The sequence below is a fragment of the Crassostrea angulata genome, chromosome 8, assembly GCF_025612915.1.
Source record: "Crassostrea angulata isolate pt1a10 chromosome 8, ASM2561291v2, whole genome shotgun sequence".
Taxonomy (NCBI): domain Eukaryota; kingdom Metazoa; phylum Mollusca; class Bivalvia; order Ostreida; family Ostreidae; genus Magallana; species Magallana angulata.
Genome location: NC_069118.1, coordinates 19,067,612 through 19,079,660, shown reverse-complemented (window position 1 = coordinate 19,079,660; position 12,049 = coordinate 19,067,612). Strand labels below are relative to the sequence as shown.

Genomic DNA, 12,049 nt, shown 5'->3' with positions numbered 1-12,049 from the left:
TGCAAAGAAACTTCGCTTGTTTTTTTATTTAAAATACACACTTTGATCAGGTGTCTCGTTTTTTAAATGTTGGGGTACAAAATCCAGTTTTAGACCTAAAGTGAATGTGTGAAACGCTAGGAACTGTTTATTTATGCTTAAATTGAATAAGAAAATTGACATATCTACTTGAAAAAGGTATTTTACTGGTAAATTGTAAACATAAACAGGGCACGACCCTGGTTTACATGACAAAGAATTGTGAGTCCTGTATCTTGCTTATAACCCTACGACTGACTCTTAAATTTCATTTGATTATTAGAAATGCATTCTTAAAGCACTGTTCATAATAAAAACAGAAAAATAGAATTTGACCAAAATCGTGACCACGCCCCTTTAAAAATCTGCCACTTGTTTCATTATTCGCCTTACAAACATAACGCCTATGGTAGTGAAAGCAAGATAAAACAACCCATTGCCAAAGAGGGGTTTCAAAACTTGCTCTGATGCCTCATGCGTTAATCCGTTGGTAGATTACACTATAGATAAAGAAAAATTGATATATGATACAAATTGTAGTAATATTGCACACTATTCGTATGATATGAAATGGTATGTTTAAACATTTATATTCATTGATAATGCATCAGTGTACAAGCTATCACATGATGATACATTTTGTATCATTTTATACGATATTACATTGTGATTCTTTATACTGCAATATAAATTTAAATTGCATTTTATAATGCGCCATCATTTAATATTAAAATGGGTTATATGAAATTTTTAATTTTTAATTGTTATTGGGTGATATGATACAATATCCGACTACTTTTATGTTCTCCAGTGTAAATAATTCACACGTTCATATATTGACACTATCATATTTTTTTTTTTTGCATAGGCTGAGTGATATTCCATTTCTTAACCTTACGTCCTTTATAACGAACATAATATTAGATGATACATGGTATTTGACTACTTTCATGATATAAATTTGAATTGTCATTTTTAAATCATCATATTGTTTTACAGCTACAACATCGCATTTCTTAAATAATATCATTGAATATTGGTTATAATTTTGGTTTGTGATGCTTAAACGTGTTCGATTTAGTCTGGTGACTATTGTCTTCTTAGTATATTACTGGAACTCTACAGTACTGTAAATTATTTATTAAATCTCACAATTAACCGACAACTCTTGTTTTTTCATCTATATTTACGCAGGTAGGCTGAGTTTAATAATTGTAGAAATAATAATCATTTAAAATATGTTTAAGAATGCAAAATATTGTCGACAAATTTTAAATGTGTTCACTGATGAATCATCTTTGTGCATCAGAATCGAGTCGCTTAATGAAGCTGTCGTGCCATGGTATGGAACGCCATGGCTGCCTTATAGCATTAGACTATAGGTACATTATGTCAAATTACCATTACATTATGTCAAAGTCCATTACGTGGTGTGAATATATCTTTACATTTGGTCAAATCGTTATTACGTGATGTCAAAAGCACGTTAGGTGAAGTAAACATGTCTTTACATTATGTTAACTTTTTATGTTGTGATGTAAAATCACCCTTACGTTATGCCAACATTGTACAACCAAAGGTCAATACATCATGACACTATTTCGACACTGTATTACATGGGGCGAATGTATCCTTACATTACGTCAACATTTTATTACATGCTTTCAATATATCCTTACATTATATCAACACTGCAGTACGTATCGCGATTCTATCCTTACATTATGTCAACATTTTATTACATGATATCAATGCATTTTTACATTTTATCAACACCTTATTACATGGTGTAAATATATCGTTTTATTATGTCAAACCTTTATAACTTGATGTCATAAGTTTATGACGTTATGTCTAAACTTAATAACGTGATGTGAATAAGTCTTTGCTGTAGGTCAGTTCTCTGTTTCATGATGTACATGCTCCATTACTTTAAGGTGAAACATCATTTCGTTACGCGAACACGGATACATCGGCCTTTCTATATACAAGGAAACGGTAAGCTTACCCAAATGTATCCAGGGGCTATTGAAACTTTGTGGAACAGAATGGAACCAGTAAAGGGTCATCCAATGGGAAAATAGAAATTTAAAAATAATGATTTATTTTGATTTTATTCATTTCAATTCAAAAAAAGACTGATCTTTAATTTTATTGTTTAAATTCGTTGTTTAAAGAAAAATATACATAATTATATTACTTACTACTCTTATGTTAACATATTACAGTATTTTCACGGTAGGACTTACTAACTAGTTTAAGCTAGCAAAAAAATATTCTCTATTAGTTAGAGATTTAAAACAAACGAAACGCATTCCAAAGCATACCATCTTTAAAATTACAATGTCAGCAGTACTTGACTTATTTGTAAGATTCTGGTTCCGTTACGTTCCGCAATATATTATTACCCCTGTGGATATTGGTATTCAACGGAACAGAACGGAATGAGCGTAAATTTCCTTCTCAGCCTATTTTCACGCCTATTTTATACTTACAACGAAAATATATGTAACATGATCATACATTTAACTGTTTACAAAAACCAACACTCATGCTGTCGAATTATTTCATTTAATTAAAAATTAGTAAGTTACATGTATGGGGCAAACCCTGAAGACAGTACCGATTCTACAAAAAGTGTTTGCCTTTCTTTATAATAATTCTGAAATCGGCGAATACAGTTCCCCTCTCTTATTTGTGTGCGTTTTTATTACGACATATTTCTGATTTATACCCTCTGTCTGAACAATTACCTAAAACCAACATTTCATAAAAACATCTATATCAAGATGGAGAAGGTCTTTAAAGGGGTTAAAGATCTCTTGTAATTTATTTGTAGATTTTATTTCATATAAGTTATCAAGTGCCCTCTTGGATGAAAAGGAGAAAATTTAATCAGAGGAACGTAGCGTACCCCCTCCACAAACACCATTCCCACCCCCTCTGCAGCAATAAGAAAAAAATCATTTTCATAGCATAATAATTTTGTAGCAGAACGGCCATACCTACAGGTGTAGTTAGGGTCAGTATCCTTAATTTAAGATAGCAATAGCAACGTTTACTTTTAACTACTAAATACTTTATTTTAACTACTAAATACTTTGAGACTAAATTTAAAAAAATTAAATATGCACTGGGTGTCTGCGCCACGACATACAGGCTTTGGAACGATAAAGAACCCTGACTGCTAAATGACTGAGTGTGTAGTAACGAACGTAATTTGAATATTCTTGAAGTAAAAAAAGTATAAATCAAAAATAAAATTTTAAATCCCCCCCCCCAAAAAAAAACCAACAATAAAGGGGTTAATTTTAGATTTTATATCCATTTCATTTTAAATATTCAAATGACGATGAGCACGAGAAAACTTGGATTTAAGTCTTATTCTTATAACTTAGGTCTATCTAAACTATAAATTCAATGTTTAAATACGTAGATGTTCATTCACTCTCGGGAAATTAAATTGTCAGCAACTAAGTCTTTAACAGCTTTCAGAAGACCTATATATAGGCCTATATATATTTTCATTCTAGTACATGTGTATGATTAAATCACTGCTTCTTACTAGTATTTACTGTTGGGGTTTTTCTGCATGGGTCCATTTGGGTAAATCGGCGTACCGTTTCTATATAGTAAATTTTGAATTTAAAACATGACAAATATACAAAGACCAAGGATTTCGTGTTTGTATAACGGAATGATGTTTCGACTTTAAGTAATAGAGCGTATACATCACGGAATAGAGAATTTGCCTAATGTAAAGACTTATTTACATCACGTAATAAAGTTTAGACAAAAAGTCAAGACATTTTCGTATCAAGCAATGTACTTTTGACATAAAGTGATAAAGTGTTGACATAATGAAAGGATGAGTTAACACCATGTATTAAGGTGTTGATAAAATGTAAAAACGCATTGATATCATGTAATAAAATGTTGACATAATGTAAGGATAGAATCGCGATACGTACTGCAGTGTTGATATAATGTAAGGATATACTGAAAGCATGTAATAAAATGTTGACATAATGTAAGGATACATTCGCCCCATGTAATACAGTGTCGAAATAATGTCATGATGTATTGACCTTTGGTTGTACAATGTTGGCATAACGTAAGGATGATTTTACATCACAACGTAAAAAATTGACATAATGTAAAGACATGTATACTTCACCTAACGTGCTTTTGACATCACGTAATAACGATTTGACCTAGCGTAAAGATATATTCACACCACGTAATGGACTTTGACATAATGTAATGATAATTTGACATAATGTACCTATAGTATTATGCTATAAGGCAGCCATGGCGTTCCATACATGGTATCACGTTCCATTTATGATTAGATCACTATTTTAACAAAAAATGAACATTGCACAAAAGTTCATTTAAAGGGCTATTATAATATTTAATCAGCAATAAGTTCATTTTTATCAGTATTGCTGCTAGAATAATTAAATATATATTGTCATTAAAGGCATTGGCAATGGTTTCTGTATATTTTTTTTCAAAAATAGTTTACTGAATTGATATGTGGCAACAACAAACGTTTATGCCAGGAAAACAATAAAAACACCATTAAGCATATATATTTTAACATTTACATACTAGTATTCCAGTATCTTTGTGAAAAAACTACGAATCGAATTTGTAATATACAGTGCAATAAATTCAAATAACGTACAAGTATTGTTAGGGCGCAAGCGAGTTTGCATACTTCATATTCTTATCGTAATCGAACAACTGCTGAACAATATATAAATATAAGTAATAAGGAATCATTCTTTGAATATCAGAAGGAGAAAATTTCGGTCGGGGCGTGATCAAATCTATCATAAGGCCCTTCGGACTTTATAGTATTTGATCACACACCGCCTAAATTTATCACATTTAGACTAAATTAATCTAAGAATAAATCCTAATTTCTTATTCAATAGCATTTAACGGTACAAACAAATAAAATCAGGTCATTCATGTCTTTAAAGTGCACCTGCAGGTGTAATAGCAATTAAAAGATCACGTGATCGATCTTGCGTTACAGATATTTAGGTTTCAGGAAGTAAAAATATCGACCCAACACAATAACAAAAGGACGTAGAAACATAATGAGAAAAGGACATGTTTATCCAGAAATCATAAACATTTGGTCCGAAAAAAATGTTGACTCCAAAACTTTCATGGTCATGTTCGAAGAAAACGTTAGAAATCGCCTTTTTTCTGTGTAAGTATAGATATTTAAGCTTATGGTTTCAGTTATATATCAATGAGAACGTAGGTACCAGGCGAATTAACTCTGAAAATTAAAATTATTCTATTAATATTCGAGCAAAAGAAAATTAACGATGTTTAAAGATTTTTAAAAAGAAAACAAAAAGAAAAATGTTTTGGTCCCTTCCACCTTCTTGTTATGCAAACTCATATAACTGTAAATTCTGCAGCAAATGATAAGGAGCAGTATTATAGAACAAACATTATCAAAGCTAAGAATAGCGAAAGGTTCCTTACGGTATAATGTTTAGTAATTGTAATTATCCCTGAACACATGGATAACTTATCTAGAGATAACTATTATACTGAGATCATGTTCCAGCAGTGTATCTAACAAAACTTTTCACACGACGAGTCGAAACGTAATCTTATATACTTTTATACGCAGGTACATATTACTAATTTTAATTTATACCCGATTTTGTTGCGGGATATTGTATTATATTGAATATAACAAACTAGAATATTGAAATTGTTTATATACATGTGTGTGTGTGTGTGTGTGTGTGTGTGTTTATAGAAATGCTATAAACAACCCTGAAATTCATGGTAGGACTCCACTGCACTTAGGAAAATATACTTTTGTATTGCATAGAGACATGATTCCATAGATTGAATTCATTCAGTTTAAAAAGACCCCAAAATATATGGCAATATTATTTACTTGGTGTCATCCTCGCATTTTTTTTAGTAATTCCTATAGCGCATTCTTTATAATGCTTCAAATTTGCCATTGTTGAATTTGCTTCATTTTATACTGAATGTAATTAATAGCGTATGTCAAATATTTTTACTTTCGATAATAAATAAATCAATATTACACTGCAGGATCTTTATTCTTAAAAAGAATGGTAATTTATATCAAACTTAAAATAATTAAATGTAACTACATGTATTCTCGCATTTTATTCAACTTCAGGCAAATAATCTATTGTGAGTAAACCCACTTGACCATCAGATTGGCTAGAATTTAATTATGAAATCAATGGGGGGAGGAGGGGGGGGGGTATGGGTTTTTTTGCTATCTATATAATCATTGTGATATCTATCCTATAATTATTTTTTTCAGTCTTGTTACCAACAGTAGGCGGATCTAACTGTTCTGATACTTCATCCGATGACAATGCTGACTGTGATGATAAAAGGTAAAGTATGATTGTTACTTTATATATATAGATGAAAAGTAAAGTATGAATGTTACTTTATACAGATGAAAAGTAAAGTATGAATGTTACTTTATATAGATGAAAAGTAAAGTATGAATGTTACTTTATATAGAAATGAAAAGTAAAGTATGACTGTTACTTTATAGAAATAAAAAGTAAAGTATAAATGTTACTTTTTTAAAACTTTTAGGTATGCTGAGAGGTATTACTTTATAAATTAATGCATGAAAACATTCTCCATATCTTTTGTAGTTCTACATGGATATGGCTCGGTCCAATGGGTTTTTTGTTCTTTGCTTTGTACTCATTACACATGGAATCTTGAAGCATATATATACTCTGTATAAAGTGAGGTTATCTAAAAGTCGGTCCAACAAGCAGGCAAACATTGTTGAAGTGCCCTCATCAACAAACTTTTACAATATTTCTGGTATGTACATAAGTAAGTTAATGATTTATTATAGTGACATGTGTTTTATAAACAAATTTAGAGACATGTATATTATATAATAGCTTTATGAATAAACACCCGGCCCATCGGACCTATATGTCACTTCATAAACATGAGTAGCCTATACAAAAAATAATAAGTTTACGCATTGTTATTTTAATATAGGATAGATTGTCTGCACATAAAAGCTAAATATACGATTTTTGCAGTTTGTCTAGGAAAGTTAGATAAGAAAAAACCAGAGCAGTCTGAGTCTGATATGTTTACTAATCGATCATTAAGGCCTTCACTAGTAAAATATTTGGTTCTAAGTTTTGAATAAGATGTAAATGTAATAAAAAATTATATAATTAACACTTATAATTGAATCGCAAAAACGCATAAGCTCTTTTACCGGTATTTTATGGTCTATGACATTGGTTTTGACGGGCGTAGTTTTAAAGGAAAAGAGTGTACAAGGCCTGTCAAATCTGTAACAAGGATTTTGAAAGGACATATAAACATATAATAATAACTTTACATTTGAAAGTGTGCATCAGAAAATGTACATGTATAATAATGAACTGCATTCTCTGACAAATAGATAAAATACGTTAATATATGTATTTGGTGCTTATCTTCTTTGTTTGTTCTCTAAACATTGCAGCATGATCTCATATCCATGCTAGCGCTTTTTTATCCGACATTGTGTGTACAGAACATAACATTACGTAGCTGTCATTTATTTTATAAAAATGGTTCTGGATATTTTTTTCATAATGATCTCATAAAAAAGCAAAAAATGTTTTACATGAAAGCAAATGAATCAAAAAATAAAACGCCGTCTGTACGATTCGAACACCCTCTCAATCGACAAGTATGGACTACGAGCCTCCGCCTGTCACAGTGAGCTACGTTGACACATTAGAGAACCGGTGAATAAATTTAACTGTTTGACAATAATTTTGGTGAAAACCACGAATTTGACCCATTATGGGTCTAGACTCCATTTAATAAATCAATTATAAAAATAAAAACGAAAACTTGTTCTTTAAATGAAAGTACTTTTAAGATGGAGTTAAGACCCATTCATACCTAAATTTTGCAATTTAGAACAGTGAATGATGCGAGATTTTGGCATTAAAAGCTGTGTAGCTTAATTTGGAAACATCTGTCGTGTTTATAGAATGAAAGCACAATATTGACTTTTATTGTAAAATTTATGCTAAAAACAGTATATCCAAGCCGAAAATTTATAATCTAACTTAAATTAAAATTCTTTCGTCTTCATTGCTCCGAGTGGGGGATATACAACGCCTTGTACGCCCTTGTTCTTTGAATTGAAATGTTTTAATGAACAATTATCGACTTTTCTCATTCCTAAGTTTAAAATGTAAATTATGTTGGAATTTTAAGAATATAAAGCGAGAATATTTTATTATATTCATTCTTTATTTTTGTGCTTTTACACGCAGTGATGTTGCATTATTTTTGCCAGAGACAAAGCAAATGTGTTTAGCGGTCTTTTCAATGTGAAAAACAGTTTTGTACCATATCTCGCTTCAAATAATTTATCCCTTGTTATATGCATTATGAAATTTATATTAAATGTCGTTGAAATGATATTTTTTGAAACCGAATAGCTCCAACGGCATTTTATTTTAGCATCGATGTTTAAATTACAGTATGTATTTTTGTAGCGACAGTTATATATCTTAAATAGCTTACGATCGCTCATACCTCGGATCAAAATGAACATGTGTATACATATCAATGGCTTTGACCATTTGTTGTCATTTTTGTTAGATATTATAATAGAAAACGTATGTAAAGATAGATAATTTTATTTATCAAAAAAAAAAAAAAAAAAACTACGAAAAATGAATTATATACCGCGAAGTGAACTTTGGTGATTCATTCGGGATATGAAGGTAGCGACATTGCAGAAAAAATACATAACCCACGTTAGCGGGTTATGTTAATTTTTTCTGCAATGATCACTACCTTCATAACTCGAATGAATCATCAAAGAAAACATTGTATTGTTTTTATTAACATCTTTCTTTAAGCTAATCGATAAATTGATTAGGAAAAGTAACTTATAGTAAAATTCACTAAATTACTGTTGATGTACGTAAGTAAGTTAGCTAAAAGAAACAGCCAAATCGTCTCATGTGAGACTTTGAGTCTGACATCGTGCAGTCCGTGATTTTTCCTAGGTCGCTATAGGTTTGGACCATAAACAGGGCGTGTCAATTTATCTCCTGTCAATTTCTTGTCAGTTTCAGCCGCTGTAGATTTCGACCAATCGATAAATGGGGCGTGTAGATTTCAGTCTGGCTGTTTCTATAGAGCTATGAATTAACTATAAGTTTCCGTAAGAAATAGAGGGAATAATACTTGGGAGATGTAAATATATTAATGTAAATTCATCTTAACTATAATAAATCCTAAAATTTGTCTAATCGGTGATGCAACTCAAGATTAAACATATTGGTTGTAAAACACTGCTTCTGAGAGAGAGAGAGAGAGAGAGAGAGAGAGAGAGAGAGAGAGAGAGAGAGAGAGAGAGAAGAGACCAACATAAACAACATTTGTTATTTTGAAACAAACATGTAGATAGCATGCAGTTGATACCCCTTTTTTTTTTTCTTTTTTGCAAGATTTATCTTCGGACTCTCCTTCGCACGCCCAATTAGGTGGAATTTATTACAAACCAGACTTTTCCACTCCTACGCACGCTCAATATGGTGGGATTAGATATGGACTACCTGTTTCTACTCCTACGCACGCAAAATATGGCGGCTTTCAATATGGACAGCTTCCCTCCACTCCTACGCACGCACAATATGGTGGATTTACCTACAGTCCAGATCCTTCTGCAAAAGACACGACACAAACTGAAAAGTTCTGGAAAGGAGTTTTCAAAGACTTCATTTGATAAATACATGTTAATAACATTAAGTTGGTATCTATGTGTCAGCTGAGGTATACTAATAACTTCTCAATAGCCCATCTGAACAATATATCATGTACATCCTTTTTAATTCACATATGGTTAAACTTACATACATGTAGCCAGACTTCAGGATTTTTATTCAACGCAAGATGGGGCTAATATATTTCTAGAGGCAGAGACCTTAGGATACGCAGTAAATCAAAAGCGGGTCACTTATAGAAAACTGGAATCACGACGATTTTAGAGATTTTAGGACATAAATGAAAATTGCGCCGTAAATTGCGACTTTCTAAAACACGTACGGAACTGTTGCCCCAGATCGTCCGTCCGATTTTTTTTCAGACTGGTAACTGAAGACCTGCAGCTAGGTTATCTTTAGATCATGATGTGCAAATTTAACATGTCCATCCATAACCACATGGTTGTGACACGATAACTTACTTTGAACATGGTGTCCGGTATGCAGAAAACAAAAATGATCGATAAGAACCCAGTCTCCGAATACACAACTATACCGATCCTTTCCGGAAGGCGTCCACAAGCTGGTATTGCAATTCACCATTGAATGCCTTGCCAATCTTTTCTTTTGGTTTATTATTATATTCGCATCCGCCAATTATGATTCCCTTCATTTCCAATGGATATTGATAATAATTCATAGCTCTTTAGACACAGACAAATCTGAAATATACACACCCCGTTTATCGATTGGTCGTAACCTTCTACAACCTAAAAAAAATCACGGGCTGCACGAAATAATCATGATGTCAAATTCCCTTCGAGTACGATTTGGCTGTCAGTGGTTGGGACTATTAAAATCACTTCGACATATCCCCTGTATTCGAGATATCAGTGTTCGAGATATGGAAGTTCAACTGTATTTTATTAACTTGTTAAAGAAAGATGTAGATGTGACTGCACGAAAACATCAAAATGTCATCTTATATGTGATTTTTTCCTCAGTGTCGCTACCTTCACATCTCCAATAAACCGCAAAAGAAAGCATTTTCTTTTTCTAAATAGCTATTTTTGTTTGGTATATCAAAGCTATATATGCTTTTTGGAGGTTTTGACACGTATATACTAGTGTTTAAATCAACATATTGCAAGTATTTAACATAATATAGATAAAAATTGTTTTCCATAACTTAAGAAAAAAATCATCAGATTTGTTGATATTCTTATTTTATAGTACCTCATTTATACTCATATAGGCATTTTACACGCCTTGTTCGCCTATCTTCTTATACGAAAACATGCGATAAACTAAAAATACATGTATAAATAAGAGTGGACAAGGCGTTTTTAAGAGATGCCTCACAGGCACCTTACGTTATTTTTGGTCGTCATAAAAAAAAATACCCTTTACCTGATAATACACTTGTGTATCATTAGATATCTGGTATTTGTTTTTATTGTGACCAAAATTTATAACGTAAGGTGCCTACGGACGGATAATACACTGTTAAATAAATATATCAACAAGCCTGACAATTCTATTAACAATTCGTTTTAAACAATGTTTACTTAACATAACTTCGATTTGTAACCCTCATATATGTTCACTACTTGGAATATCAAAACCTCCAAATAGTGCTGCTGCCGCTCCGTAGGAGACTCCACAGCATGCACATCTTACTTTTACATTTTTTAAGGAATAAGAAATTATTCTCTATATTAAGTATTATGAGGTGATGATTTCGGCCGGGGCGTGGTCAAATCTAATAAAGCCCGAAGGGCTTTATGATAGATTTGACCACGCTCCGACCGAAATTATACTTCATAATATTCAAAGAATGATTCCTTATTACTTATATTTATATTATTTCCAATTTGTACACTTTAAAAAAAATTTTAAACCACCATATTTTATGTAGCGCATGCCTTGTATTACTACGCGGCGCAAAATGCCCATTTTGTGTCACTCATGTTCTATGAAGTTATTGGGTTTTAGGGCTCAATATTGATTCGTTATGGTATCAAAGACACAGACAGTTGAAATTAAATGTAAATATCTAATTATAAGGACGCAGCCATGAGGACGTGGCCCCGGTGTGACATGGGTTTAACCATTCAATTTTTTTTATATAGTTTGGGAGATTTCTCCGTTTTGTGGCGGTTTTTTTACAATCAGAAAATCATCTTTTATATTACTCTATCACACTTCAGCAATGCTAACAGAGTAGAACAAAACCAGTTTAA

The 12,049-nt window shown here is 31.8% G+C and overlaps 1 pseudogene; it reads left to right on the top strand.

The window, feature by feature from the left end:
* The first annotated feature begins 5,052 nt into the window (after positions 1-5,052).
* On the top strand, positions 5,053-9,964 carry LOC128161433 (uncharacterized; annotated as a pseudogene).
* The last annotated feature ends 2,085 nt before the right edge of the window (positions 9,965-12,049 follow it).